Genomic DNA, 13880 nt, shown 5'->3' with positions numbered 1-13880 from the left:
TCAGTCTGATTGATGTGTCACAGAAGCTGTTCGGTCGGATACTGTTGAACCGGCTTCAGGACTGGGTAGAAGAGATGGGTGTCCTCAGTCCGTACCAGGCGGGCTTTAGGAAGGGAGTTTCTACAGTGGATCAGGTCTTTTGATTGAATATCATCTATTGGAGGGCAGCGATATTCGAAGGCGGCAGCTTATACACAATATTTGTGGATTTGAGGGCCGCCTTCGACCTGGTGCCCAGAGGGAAACTTTGGAGTGTTCTGGCCGAGATGGGCATCCCCCCGGATATCCTGATAATCCTACAGAGATTGCACCATAACAACTATGCTCGAGTGAGGTGCGGGAAACTTGGGGCACTGACGGACAGATTCCCCGTTGACAGGGGGGTTAGACAGGGTTGTGTGCTGGCACCGACCCTGTTCTGCCTCTTTGTCAACGGGGTAATCGCCCACCTAAATGCCACTGAATATACTGACTCCCCAAAGCTGAACGGCGGCAGGGTGCCTGCAATCATGTTTGCAGACGACACCCTGCTGCTGTCCAAAACCCCTATGGGGATACAGAGGATCCTTGACTCATTTGTGGCCTTTTGCACTGACAGGGGATTAGAAATCAACGCTGCAAAAACCAAGTTTATGGTCCTGAACCCAAGTCAAAAACTGCGCCCGAACCCACTACTGGGAGGGTCACGGCTAGAGAGAGTTTCCACCTTCGAATATCTTGGTGTAACCCTTAATGAAACCATGCTCTGGGGACCACACCAGACTAGGGCCAACCTCAAACTAGTACAGATTACAGGGGGTATCGCTCGGATGATGAAGGGCTCCACATACCGTCCGTTGGGGCCGCTCATCCAGATCTATAAGGCACAGGCTAGGGGTGCCACCATGTATGGGGTGGAATTGTGGGGCCATACATCTTCCCGCAGCCTGTCTATAACTGAGAACAACTTTATTAGACAGATAGTTGCACTTCCGGCCAGCACCCCGCTCCTTCCCCTGAGGATGGATCTGGGTCTGAGACCAATAGCTGACGAACTAGGTCTCAGACCCATAGTCTTCTGGCGAAGGCTATGGAGCAGCGAAGAATTCTCTGCCTATAGGGCGGAACTGAGGGAGCTCTTGACCCATCCCAGAGCGCTACAGATCCCCTGGATAAAATATATACAAAAATCCTGTGCGAGACTGGGGTTCCCTGATCTCTGGTCCGATCCTGCTAATGCCTCATTAAATTTCTCACGGAGAGCTTTGGCCAATGTCTACCACGAACAGAAACTAGCCATGGCCCTGGATTCCCAGGGTGAGGGGTCACTTACATCTGTATTTGCGAAAAGCAAGGACTCATATAGGCTGGAGAGGGTTTTGGACGCTATGTCCCCTGTGCTGGCCAGGAAGCTGTTTCTCCAATGGAGATATGGCATATTGCCCCTGCGATCTTTTACCAGCTCCTGGTCAACACCGCCCTCCACCAAGCAGTGCCCGGCATGTACTGGTGCTGAGGAAAGCGATCTACATGTGGTCCTGTTTTGCCCAAGCTACAAGGTAGCGAGGAAATATTGGCTCCTTCCACTTATTAGAAACCTTGGTTGTAGGGAGTATCTCCCGATGTACAGAATCTTAAAAACCGATGTTTCAAGCCCAATTGTGTTTGCACTAGCAAAATTTCTTACCAATGTCTGGCACACTCGCACCCGTATTCTGAAGTCGCAGGTTCCCATCTAATTTTAAGTCTATAATTTTAAATGTAATTTTATTAGCATGAAATTCCCAGAATGGAACGATTTCATATTGGATAAGTATGTATTGATTGTTCACTAGGATGATTTTATAATGGTTGTACATGTTTTTACTGTATATCTTTTATGGCCATATGGCCGAAATAAAGATTGATAATAAAAAATAAAAAAAAAAGATCACCTAGGATAGCTTGGAAGAAATTAAGGAGGGGTTTAAGGATCGGGGGCCTAGCTTTACCAGACTTATTGTACTGCCACGCCCCCGGGTACACCAATGTGTCTTCAGTACCAGTTATCTTTGCCTCTGAAAACAGCTGGAGAACAGAAATGGGGTGATCTATGGGTAGATTCAGGTCTTATGGACTGGAACTCTCTAGCGTCACTCACAAATGGGTCACTGACAAGATTCAAATTTTATCAACTATCTACATGGTGGGCAAGCCAGGCATTACAGTGGGAAAGAGACACTGGAATCCTTGACTCAATTTGTAGGGGGAAAGTGTTGAACCGAGAAGTATCACTGTGGTATAAATTGCTCACAGAGGATAAAGAAATATTAGATCACGAGCTGATACGCCTCTGGGGTAACATCATAGCTGAATACCCTGAAGAAACTAGTAAGATATGGACAGATTCTTTCTTTTTGTCCCAGAGATTAATAAAACCGGCTAATTTAAGGAGAAACCATCTGTTTACGGCCTATCGGGGTTATTGGACCCCGGCCAAATTGAACAAGATATCACAGGAGAATTATTGTTGTCCCCGCTGTAAACTTCTAGCAGCAAACGATTTGCATATTTTTCTTGAGTGCCCTGGGATCCAGAAGTATTGGAAGGCCATTATTGGTTTTATGGCTGAGGTTTTATCAACTACTCTCTCCCTTTCTCCTAGGCTAGTATTCTTTGGCCTACCACGGGGATATAATATCAATATTTATTCATCACAATTCATATTCTACGTGGTAGTTATAGCTAGGAGGGAGATATGTAAAGAGTGGAAGTCAGCTGCTCCCCCCAGGTTCGCAGACTGCCTAAAAAACATTGTGGAAGTTTGCAAGATGGACATGGCTGGTCGGATGGAAAGCTCAGAGAATGTATGGTCAAAACTAGAGGTCTGGCTAAACAAGTAAACGGTCCAATGATTATGCCAGAGGTCTGTATCGGTCCTGTCCTCCTCTAGCCTGAGGCATTTCATTTAATGGCAGGGGAGTGGGATAAGGAAACAACCCGCCTCTGGGAGATCTCAGGTTGCTGTATATTGACCCCAGGGCGGCATCAATAAAGTCAGTATAGAAGGCACTGGAGAGACCCATCTAGAGCATATAACATCTGGTGGCATATATGAGGACAAAAAAAAAAAGCCTTGGCCCTTAAGGTAGGGTATACCCGAAAAAGGCAGCAGCACTTAGTCCACATGGAGGGCCAACTCCAGCAACTAGAAGATGAAAATATTCGTGCCCCTTTGGGAGATGCCAAGCATCGCCTGATGCTTAAGCAAGAGGAATATAAGATCCTGGTCAGAGAATGGATGAAGGCCAAACTCCTCCACACCACACATAGACTGTATGAACTGGGGGACAGAGCTGGTAAACTATTGGCGTGGCTGGAAAAGAGGGAACAAGGTGAGAGATGGGTGCCCAGGTTGACTCTCATTAACAGGTCGCAAATCACACATCCGACAGATATCGCCGCTGCGTTCGCCGACCACCTGGAAACTATTTACACCCCATCCACCACATACACGATGGAGGATTCCCGCCAACTCCTAGTGGACAGTGACCTACCGGTACTATCTGATGGCGGCAGGGAAGCGTTAGACGAGGATCTGACAGACCTCGAAATCCACCAGGTCATGAGTAAGATTTAATCGGGAAAGGCGATGGGGCATACGGGATCACCATAGAATTTCTAAAAGTGGTGGCCACCCAGGTGGCGCCGTATTTGCGGGCCATGTTTAACAAGAGCTATGAGAAGGTGTACCTACCAGAGAACCAGCGACTAACATTTATTGTAGTGATCCGAAAGCCAGGGAAACCCGCTGACGATTGCAGCTCCTACCGCCCCATTTCATTGAATCCTAGCAAAAATACTAGCCTTGCTTCTAGTCAAGGTCATCTCATCGTTAGTCTACCCAGATCAATCTGGCTTTATGCCAGGAAGAAACAGGGCGCTCAATATCAGACGTCTCCATGGTGTGCTGGTGCGCCGAGAATTTATTGAGGAAGACACAGTGGTACTATCCCTAGATGCCTCAATGGCGTTTGACTCTACTGAATGGCCGTATTTGTTCGAAGTACTGAGGCGTATGGGCTTTGGTCCGAAATGTATGGACTTTGTGAGACTGTTGAATACAGTCATCCAGGGGCAGGTCCAAATAAATAATCATACATCCCGAATGTTCGCATTAAAAAGGGGCACTAGACAGGGATGTCTTATCTCTCCCCTAATTCTTTCTTTCATACTAGAGCCGCTGGACTCATGGATCAGACGGGATGTCATGGCGCGAGGGCTGAAGTGGGCGGAGGGGCATGATGATAGAATATCATTATATGCTGACGACATTTTACTTTATCTTGCCTCCCCTTACAGATCCTTGCACAGGGTGTTAAATATATTCACAAACTTCGCGAAATACTCCGGTTATGCCATAAGTTGGAATAAATCGATACTGTTTGTCCTCAAAGGCCAGGTTCCCCGGCTCCCATCGGGCTGCATGGTGGAGATCACCAGGGAGGGCTTACGCTACTTGAGGATTTTTATAACCCCGGACCCCCAACTCTTCTATGATTGTAATCTTGTTGCCCCTCTGGCTTGACTGCGTGGTGTTGTTAAATACTGGCAATCTCTGCCCCTGTCCCTGGTGAGTCGAGCAGCCCTTTTCAAGATTTATTTATATCCTTCAGAACTGTCCCCACAGGGTATCAGACTCATACTTTTCAGGGGTGAAGAGTGAACTCCGGAATCTACTATGGGATGGCAGATCCCCTCGTATAGCCAAGAACAAGTTAACTAAGGGGTGGTACAATGTAGGCATCGTCCTCCCGGACCTTCAACTTTACTATTGGGCATCACATCTTATGGTAGTGAATCATTGGATCTATAGATCCCCGAATGATCCGGCTTCTATGTTGGACAAGTACCAAATGGGAAAAGCGGGATACCTGGGGGCACTGTACTCGAAAAGGACAATATCCTGGTCCCACAGCCCACACAGTCGCAATATGGCACCAGGCATACTCGCGTTTAGGCTGGGCAAAGATCCTCACCAAAGCTACGCCACTGTGGTTTACCCAACGATTGGGACTTCTGGGTCTACATCCCGGATTTGATAAATGGGACATCATAAGAATCTCTACTATTGGAGACTTGGTGAAGAAGGGAGCTCTTCTCAAATTTTGGGCCCTACGAGAGAAATATGACATGGCAAAAGGGGAGGTGTTTAGATACCTACAAATCAGACATGCCCTCACCACTGCCCTCCTCGACATGACCGACATTCCAGACTCGTCTCCCCTGTAGGATAGGCTTCTTGATGGACCGTTGCTCACCAAAGCCATATCGTTAACATACAAGAAACTATGCAATAATTTACCCGATACCTTCCGTAAACTTTGAGTTAAATGGCGGGCATACCTAGGGCCCATAGATGACGAAGACTGGCAGGCGGCACTGATGTCCCCCCGGGAGGCAGCCATTACCCTTCGTTACCTACTTATTCAACTGAAAATTTTACACAGATCTTATCTGACAGGACTTACCTTAGCGAGGATAGGTACCAGGATGAGCCCACACTGCCTTCGGGGCTGCTACCAGATGCTTTTTTTTACCATATGATATGGGATTGCCCAGGGGTCAGACCTCTGTGGGAGGGGGTCACGGGTCACATACTGGAGGCCCTGGAGAAGGAACACACCCTTACACCCAGACTTGGACTCCTCAACATGTGGGAACAGACTGACCTAACAGACATAGAACAGCAATTTACAACACTGGAACACACTCTGGTTAAGCAGGAGACAGCGAGAAGGTGGGGCTTGACGGACAGACCTTCACTCAGAGTATGGGTCAGAGAATACGACAAATGCATAATAGCAGAAAAAGAGGTGTTCAAAGCGAGAGGGTGCCCCAAGAAATGGGACAGAAAGTGGGGTAAGTGGAACGCCTACAGGGGTGACCTATGTATTTCCCCATCAGTAGAACTGAAACTGCAACGCACTGGAGAGAGACACTTGATTGTACCCTAAATGTAACTGCTGCCGTTCCCGGACGACCTATGTGTAAATGTGGCCTATGCAGACCTGTCGTCTGTAAATGTATGTGACTTTATTATTGTGAAACCAATAAAAACATTATGCAAAAAGAAGTACAAGCAGTGGAAAAGGACACGGATGGGAGGTATGTTATAGTGCACTGCAGCAAAGGAAACCTAGTGGGAGTGTATGGTCCGAACTATGACAATCCCCAATTCTATCGATCCCTGCATAGCAAGCTCACCAAGATGCCTACCTTGTGGGGTGTGATTTTAATTGTGTGCAATCCCCAGCACTTGACTGCTCAAAAGGCCCTCTGCGATCTCCCTCGTCAGCAGCCAGGGCTATGGCAGCAATTGCTGCAGCTGATGGAGGAGTGTGGCTCACTGATTAGAGCGGCAGACCCTGATGCAGAGGTCTGGCCCGGGACCAGGGTTCAATTCCCGACGTGGCAGGGTCCTGAGCCCAAAAATGTCCACGGACTCGATAATTCTTGCCTCGGTGCCTATTCTAATCATGGGGTCCCACGCTGCAACTCTGGGCAATAGTTGCTTAATCTCCACTACGGCGGCCCACCCGCTGCGGGATGCCTGGCTTTCACCCTGGGGATACCCAGTAGGGGTTATCTCACAGGGAAAAACCAGGACGGGTTCCCTTCCCAAGGCAAGCGCCTTGATGCCTTCGGGTGATACGTGCGCTATATAAGTAGCAATACATGCTCTGGTGGATGTATGGCATCATCGCGCATACAGGGAAGGGAGTATACACACTACTGATCTGTATACGACATACATACACATATAGACTACTGACTGGCTTCCCGTGGCTTAAAACCCTTTATTACAAACTGCAAACACCTACCTCGTACATACTCTGACCACTTCCCAGTTAAACTACAGCTCAAAATAGATGACCCTTAGCCTAGGGTGCGAACGTGGCGTTTTGCCAAGTACTCCTTGCTGGATGAGGTATTTAAGGTGGAAGTCTCAAAGGAGGTAGATCAGTTTTTCTCTATTTTGAATAATGATTAATATTGGACTTTAATCATGGTTCTTTGTTTGGACATATGACTGTCGATGAATTTATTGAATTCATGTATTTGTTGGTTTTATAGAGGCTTTTGCCAACAGGCATCCTGTTGCGGAATGAAAGGTAAATCACTATTTACTCCTGCCCATGATAAAATACTGTTAACACAAAAAGAGCAAGATTTTTAGTTGCTTCCTAAATCTAAACAGATTGGTCTCAGATCAAAAGAAAGCAGAAGCTGATACCATGAATTTGCTTCCAGATGTGAAAAGGAACACATTTCTTGACAATATTCTAGGAATGTTAAGGTAAAATACTGAAGCAGAGCTAAGCAACCTAAATTATTTAAGAGCTGATAGATGAACGAGGGGCCTAGATTATTGAGAAGCTTGAACAGTCAAAATAAGCTCTTAAACACCATCAGTTTTTCATTGACAACCAGGGAGGGCTCGGTAGATGATGTTCAATTAAAGCATGTTGAGGAAGGTTCAAAAGCGGCCTAGCAGTACTGTTACGGATGAGATCAAGATGCCGAACAGAGTAGACCGATGGCCAAGGTAAAAGGCATTATAAAAGTGCAGATGAGCTCTGACTATGGTATGAAGAACAGGAAAGCGGAAGGATGTTGGTTTTTAAAGAAGAATGTTCCTCAGGTGCTTCAATTTGAAAAACACCAAGAAGATGTATGTTTGTCAATGGGAGTCTGACAAGAAAGGGTGGGGGTCAAACACCGCTCATTGTTACTATATTAACAGGTACTATGGCTTTACAGAGAGAACCTGGCCACCAGTCAGTGGACCAATGGGAGGTAGACCCTCCCAGAATCAAAACCCGAGCCTTGCCAGAATTCAGCCTTAAACAGTTATGAGACATCCAATATGCTGTGGCTTTAGGCACGTACGATGATCAGCGGTAGACTAGCCCCAGCAGCATCCCATCCAAAAGTTGATCTGGGCGTCAAATGTACAACACAGCTGAATATTTTTTAGTAAAGCTTCTGAAGGTGCAACATAAATATTATATAAAGTGGAACAAAGGGCAGATCCCTCACCATACTGATGTGAGATGAATAGTGATAAGGAGGTTTTATACCCAATTGACTGCGCCCAGTACAGAACATCTTGAAACCAGTTCAGTACTTGGGGGATCATTAGGATGTAGGGCGGATCGGATCCACCCTACATCCTTCCCCGCCCGCCACCCATTTACCCCTACCTCATTAGTATGGTGGGGGTACTGCGGCGGACGGGAAGACCATCCGCCGCTTTTGCACCCCGTCGACAAGTCGGGGGGAAAGGGTTTAATATGGTGGCGGTCTCTGCTACACACCGCTAGCCATATTAGTATGCAGGCGGAAACATGCCTTTCCTTAGCGGTGTTGCAGCCACGGAAAGTCATGCGGAGTTCACTTACAGGGGGTGTCGCGGGGGGAGGGGGGGTGCACGTGGGGGGTACCTATGGTACCCCCCTGCATTGTCATAGACATGGTCACCTTGTGCATGTCAATGCACGCAGTGCATTCCCAGCATTGTGCCGGGCGGTGCTGTGAGTGGGAATGGAGGATGGCACTGCCACGGTGGGGGTTGGCATCTTAATCGTCAGGGCGGGACCGTCGCACCACAGGCGGTAGGTACCTGCACCGCTAGGGTGGAGAAGTCCACCCGCCATCCTAATGGCCCCCTTGGTTCTTTACTCCAGCCTCAGCAAGCCTTGCCAACAATATATCGTGACACACAGCGCCAAAGTCTGTGAACATATCCAATAACATTAGAGCTGTAGCCCCACCTTGATCCAATATCACAGGTAATTCAGTCTGGACTGCAACTAGCGGCACTTCTGTTTAATGGTAAGAGCGAAACCAGCAGTAGACGGACCCAGATGAGAATTTGAAGCTATATTCCCTTACAGCTAGACCTTTACATTTCTCCTCGTATTTTTCGCTGAAAATGGCATCAGGGAATTGGGGGAATAGTTAATTAAAACTGTAGGTTCTTGTGTGGATTGTTTAAATAAAAAGACAGCATTAGCCTTTTTTCAATCAATAGGCACTGTTAATTATTACTTCCGATTATATTTTATAATTATCCCAAGTTATTTTTTAACCTTTCTACTGTTAATTAACTTGGTATCAAATATTACATTTATACATGTACTCGCTTCATAATTTCTATTGCATTTCTCCTAAAACTCGGTATATTTATTTTGTATTCTTGTCTTTTTGTACCTTTCTACAAAATCAATAAAACAATTTGAATTGAACAAAATGCCATGATATAAATTAATATATTTTTGGGTCAATTGCGAAGTATGACCTCCACATACATGTAACTGCAGGGGTGAAGCCTTCGACATTGCTGATGGATGGTGTGTCACAAAACTTTATGGCAGACCCCAGTGAAATAAGGCATCTGATCCCTATTTTTCCAGACGGGGAGATGGTAGGACCAATGTCTCCATACCGCAGCACAGCATAGTGATCATATACGTTTGACCGGGAAGCAGAGTAGGGAGAGGGGGGCTGTCTATAGATGGCATCTGTTGTATTGAAGAGAACATTAGACTCCTATAAGGACTGGGGGACCTTAGGCCAAGCAGGGACTGCAATGTGATGCTTTAAACGGATCATGCTTTTTATCTGCTGTTGCCGTGGACAGCGGAGCGGCTGTATAACATAAAAAAGACAATAAAGTGTGTTTACAAAAAAAAAAAGAAAACATTCGACTCCTATGAACCCAGTATCCAGCATCAGAGAAGGCACAGAGAGACATTCTGTCCACCAGTGCCAAATCTGACATGAAGTCAATCCACTTACAAACTTTTCCTAAGAGCCAACCCTTCCATCACTTTTTTCATCACTTAGGGCATTTTTGATGCATTTGGCAATCTGCTAGTGTCAGAACTGCTCTGCAAAAGTTCAGCTCTCTAAGAATGTTGAATTTGGTTGTTAACGACATTGCTCATAATAATATTTGCGAACCATTGCAATATGCTTACTGTAGCATAGCCAGTTCTGTAGCTTTACAGCTGGGTTTTAATAGTTATTAAGTGCTCTCTATTTCACTGCTATTTACTTACATGATGGATATGCAGGTGGTTTTAGCATAATGCAAACCTGGACGAGAAGCAGCAGAGTGCTGTACATTGTCAAAGGCAAGGATACAGCCAATGAGTGATTAAAGGGGTAGCTGGGTTCAGAGAGTGGAAGAGGACTATTATATAATTGAGATGTGGTGTACTTTTTGCATGTTTCACTATACTAATTCGCCACTAATCCTCTGTGGGTCCCGGTGTAGCGTGCTACCCGCCAAAAAAGCGCTTCGACGCCTCGTCAGGGGTAGTAAGCGCTATATACATGCAATTGCAATACAATACAATACTTTCAGGAGCTGTGTCTTTAGCTTTTAGCTAAATTGGAGAATGGTTGGGACGGCCCTGATGGATACAGGGATGTAATTCCAGATCCGGGTGCATAAATACACAAGGCCTGTTGCCTTGTTATTTTCTTTTTTGGCACTTCTTTGTATTCAGTTTGTTCATGTCCTGACTTTGGGTGTGCAGGGCCCAACGGATTGGGTGAGCTTGTCATCCAGTTAAACAATGATGACTCTTGTGATTGTTTTGAAGACGATGCAGTCTATTGTGATGGTGGCGCAGGCCTGCAAGGGAAGCCAGTGGCGCTCCACCAGGTTGGGGTAATATGGTCACATCTCTTTAGACCCTTTACAAGACTTAAGTACATCACAGCTTGTACTCCACAGTTGAAGACTAAGGGTGCAGAGCTTTATTTTCCCACATAATATGTGTGTGGTTTGTGTGCAGGCAATCTTTAAGAGAGTCAGTGTTCATGCTTACTCTGTCTGATTTTTGGTGCCATCTTTATTTGGGTTTACCAGCATTTAGAATTATCCAACATAGTAGGAATGACATTCAATGAGAGGAAACTTTTTATTAAGTTATATATTAGTAAAGATGACATCTAATAAAGCAAAACTAAAACTGTATGCGTTTGGAAATGAGCATACCCAAGTATTTTTAATCAAAGACATCCAGTTTACCTCTATTACAAAACTATAGTCAGGTAAATTCTGGGTCTAACAAAGGCAACATGTTAGAAAACATTTTTTGAAGTCTCGTTGATACAAACCAAAAGGACAAACTTCAAGGAAGATCCTTAGCAGAAAACACAATGTTGTCATTACCGATGAGGAAACATATGCGGTAATAGCACCAAAGTGAATGCAGGCATTTCAGCCTAAACAAAGATTCAATGTTCTCACTATTTTCCAACATCTATGCTAAGTGACAGGAAGACCTCACTACCTCTCTGAAGGTTGGCCACAAAACCAGGAGGGGAAGTGAAGTGAGTCAGTGAAAACGAGTTGTACTGATGAGCTGGGACTCATCAGTGGACCACTGGCTGCCACAGCACTGGGAGTGATAAGGATAATCTCATGAGCATGACCAATATCACATTAGAGGTTCAAGAAAATGCATGCATTCTTCAGAAGATTTCACATTTATAAGCTTTCAAATGTAAATACATACTACACTATAGAGATCAATTTTGTGGGTAAAAAAGGCCAACCTCTCGGTCTTGAGACGTAAAATCCTTCACTGTAAAATTGTACATGGATCAGAATCTATCTCATAAAACATTGAATAGTGAAATATTTAGCAAAATATAGATCCTAATGGCTAGGGCAGTTGATCTCAAATCTGGGGAACCGGGTTCGAGTCTCGGCAATGACGCTCAACATCCTGTGATTCTGGGCAAATCACTTGATCTCCCTGTGCCTAACAAAAAAATATTCTGTGTCCTTGTGTAACGCAACTGTGCTCATGTAAAGCGCTCTGATATCGGATACGTTCGGGTCAAGTTCATGCTATATAAAACTACAGCAAAAAGAGAAGCTGTCTTTTGTCTTTAGCCTATAATTATACTCATGGAATATATGTGAAGAGAAGTGAGATGTGCTCTTATTATTATTATTGGACACACCATGCCCATCTTAGAGTCTTTCAGACTTGCAGTCCTCATCGTCCACTACAGTCTCCTGAAGCACTCCTACTGGTGCTATTTAATGGTAGGAGAGAATGTGGGGAGACACTTCTTTTCAGCTGAGGATGCCGGGCTGTATAATGACCTGGAATATCTACTTAAGTAAGCCACTGCAACCTTTTCAACACTCTGCAGAACTATCAAGCCTTTATTGTTTGCTTGCTACTCATTTGCAGGGACAAATAACTGATTCTGCCTCAATGGCATTTTCCCAGTTGGTTGCAGCTAGGGGGCTTCTTTTAAAGCAGGATGAACTGCCATGACCCACCCATGCACCCTCGCGCTATTCTATTTATGGCTAATTATAGTGTGGGGCTGGTTTAAACAGTTTTGGCAGGTATTGGCTTCCAGTTTGACTTTAGTCCTATGTAGTTTCTTTGCCACCTTGCTAACACTTTCATGTCATACTTGTTATTTTGCTTAGATGTGCACAAAGAAGCCATCTGGATGAGAAATGCATTTTATTCTAATGCGACCATGAAACTAGCCCATATTGGTCCAGTACTCTTGGTTGGAGCAGGACAGAGCTTCATATAATTATGACCAGAGATGTCATCTACATACTGCCTGCTAGTCCTTCCAATCTGCATTAATGGTTCTTAACCTGTGGTCCTGTGACCCCCGGGAGTCTTCTAAGTCTGCTCAGGGGGTCCACGACTACTTAGAAAATTAAATAATATTAGCAGATTAATAAAGTTTATATGAATGAAGAAGCAACATGGAAAATGGAAAATTTCGGAACATTCTGTTAATGCAAAGGAATTTAAAAGGGGTGCCTAAAAAATTAAGTTAGAATCCTCCGAATGATTCTAGGAATCAGTGCTAGAGCAGCAAACAGAATATAGTAATGGCAATGAGATTTTGTTGTTTATATTTGTGAATTAAATAAAATGTTTGCTTATTTGTTTCATGAATGCTTGTTTCTGTATTGTTTTGTATGCTTAGGCCAGTGTCCCCAGGTTCCAATAATTATTCAGTCAGTCCCCAGGTTCTAGTAATGATTAAGTTGGGATCCACATAAGTCAAAAGGTTAAGAACCACTGATCTATATGTTAATACTTGTGCTATGAAAATAGGAACACAGTGGTGACATTATGACAGAAAAATGACCACACAAGGGGCTTCAGCCATTAACTTCTCCCACATTCAGCCAATGCAATTGGTTTGCATGGGATGCGGTCCTGTGAGCACCACCTCAGGATGCTAAGCTGGCCCATTGTATTCGACACACGGTTGTGTAGCTTGGAAGTAGTTCAGGCGGCTCCAGAGATAATGCGCACAGAATGCGGAAAAGACAGACATCGTTTCAGTATCTACTCCACGCATAAACCTCAACCCAGACGAGCTTGAAAACTAATAATGACCAAGATTCCATACTTAAACCAGCGGCTTTCAGCCAGATCCAGTCTCAGTACACTCATTAATAAAAATCCAGTAAGAGAAGACTGGGCTTTCAGAAAAGATATTGTTTTAATACTGTTTCACTGCAGGCAGACTAAGAACAAAAGCTCTCAAAATACTAAACTCTGAAGGAGAAGCCGACATTGAGATGGAGGAAGGACTCGTCTTACTTTCAGGGCTGGCTCTCCAAGGGCCTGAGTGAAGGTCAGATCAGTCTTCATAAACTTTCAACGCTCTATAATTGGGTGCAGGGGGACTTCTGCAGACAAACATCATTTGTGCACATACAATTCGTCAATAAGAACCATGTGTCTTTGCTCTAACACCAGGACAGAACTACAAGAGCCAAAGGGATCGCTCTGCTGCCAAGTGCTTTCATAGGTACAGGCGTATAACCTTTATCCCCAGCA

General features: G+C 45.0%; 1 protein-coding gene across 1 annotated transcript in view; it reads right to left on the bottom strand.

The window, feature by feature from the left end:
• The window catches only part of LOC144763712 (uncharacterized), a 3323440-nt gene that overhangs the window by 2968615 nt on the left and 340945 nt on the right, over window positions 1-13880 (bottom strand). The window lies entirely within an intron of this gene.

This window comes from Lissotriton helveticus, chromosome 6, assembly GCF_964261635.1.
Source record: "Lissotriton helveticus chromosome 6, aLisHel1.1, whole genome shotgun sequence".
Classification (NCBI taxonomy): Eukaryota; Metazoa; Chordata; class Amphibia; order Caudata; family Salamandridae; genus Lissotriton; species Lissotriton helveticus.
This window is presented reverse-complemented; position numbering and strand designations above follow the sequence as displayed.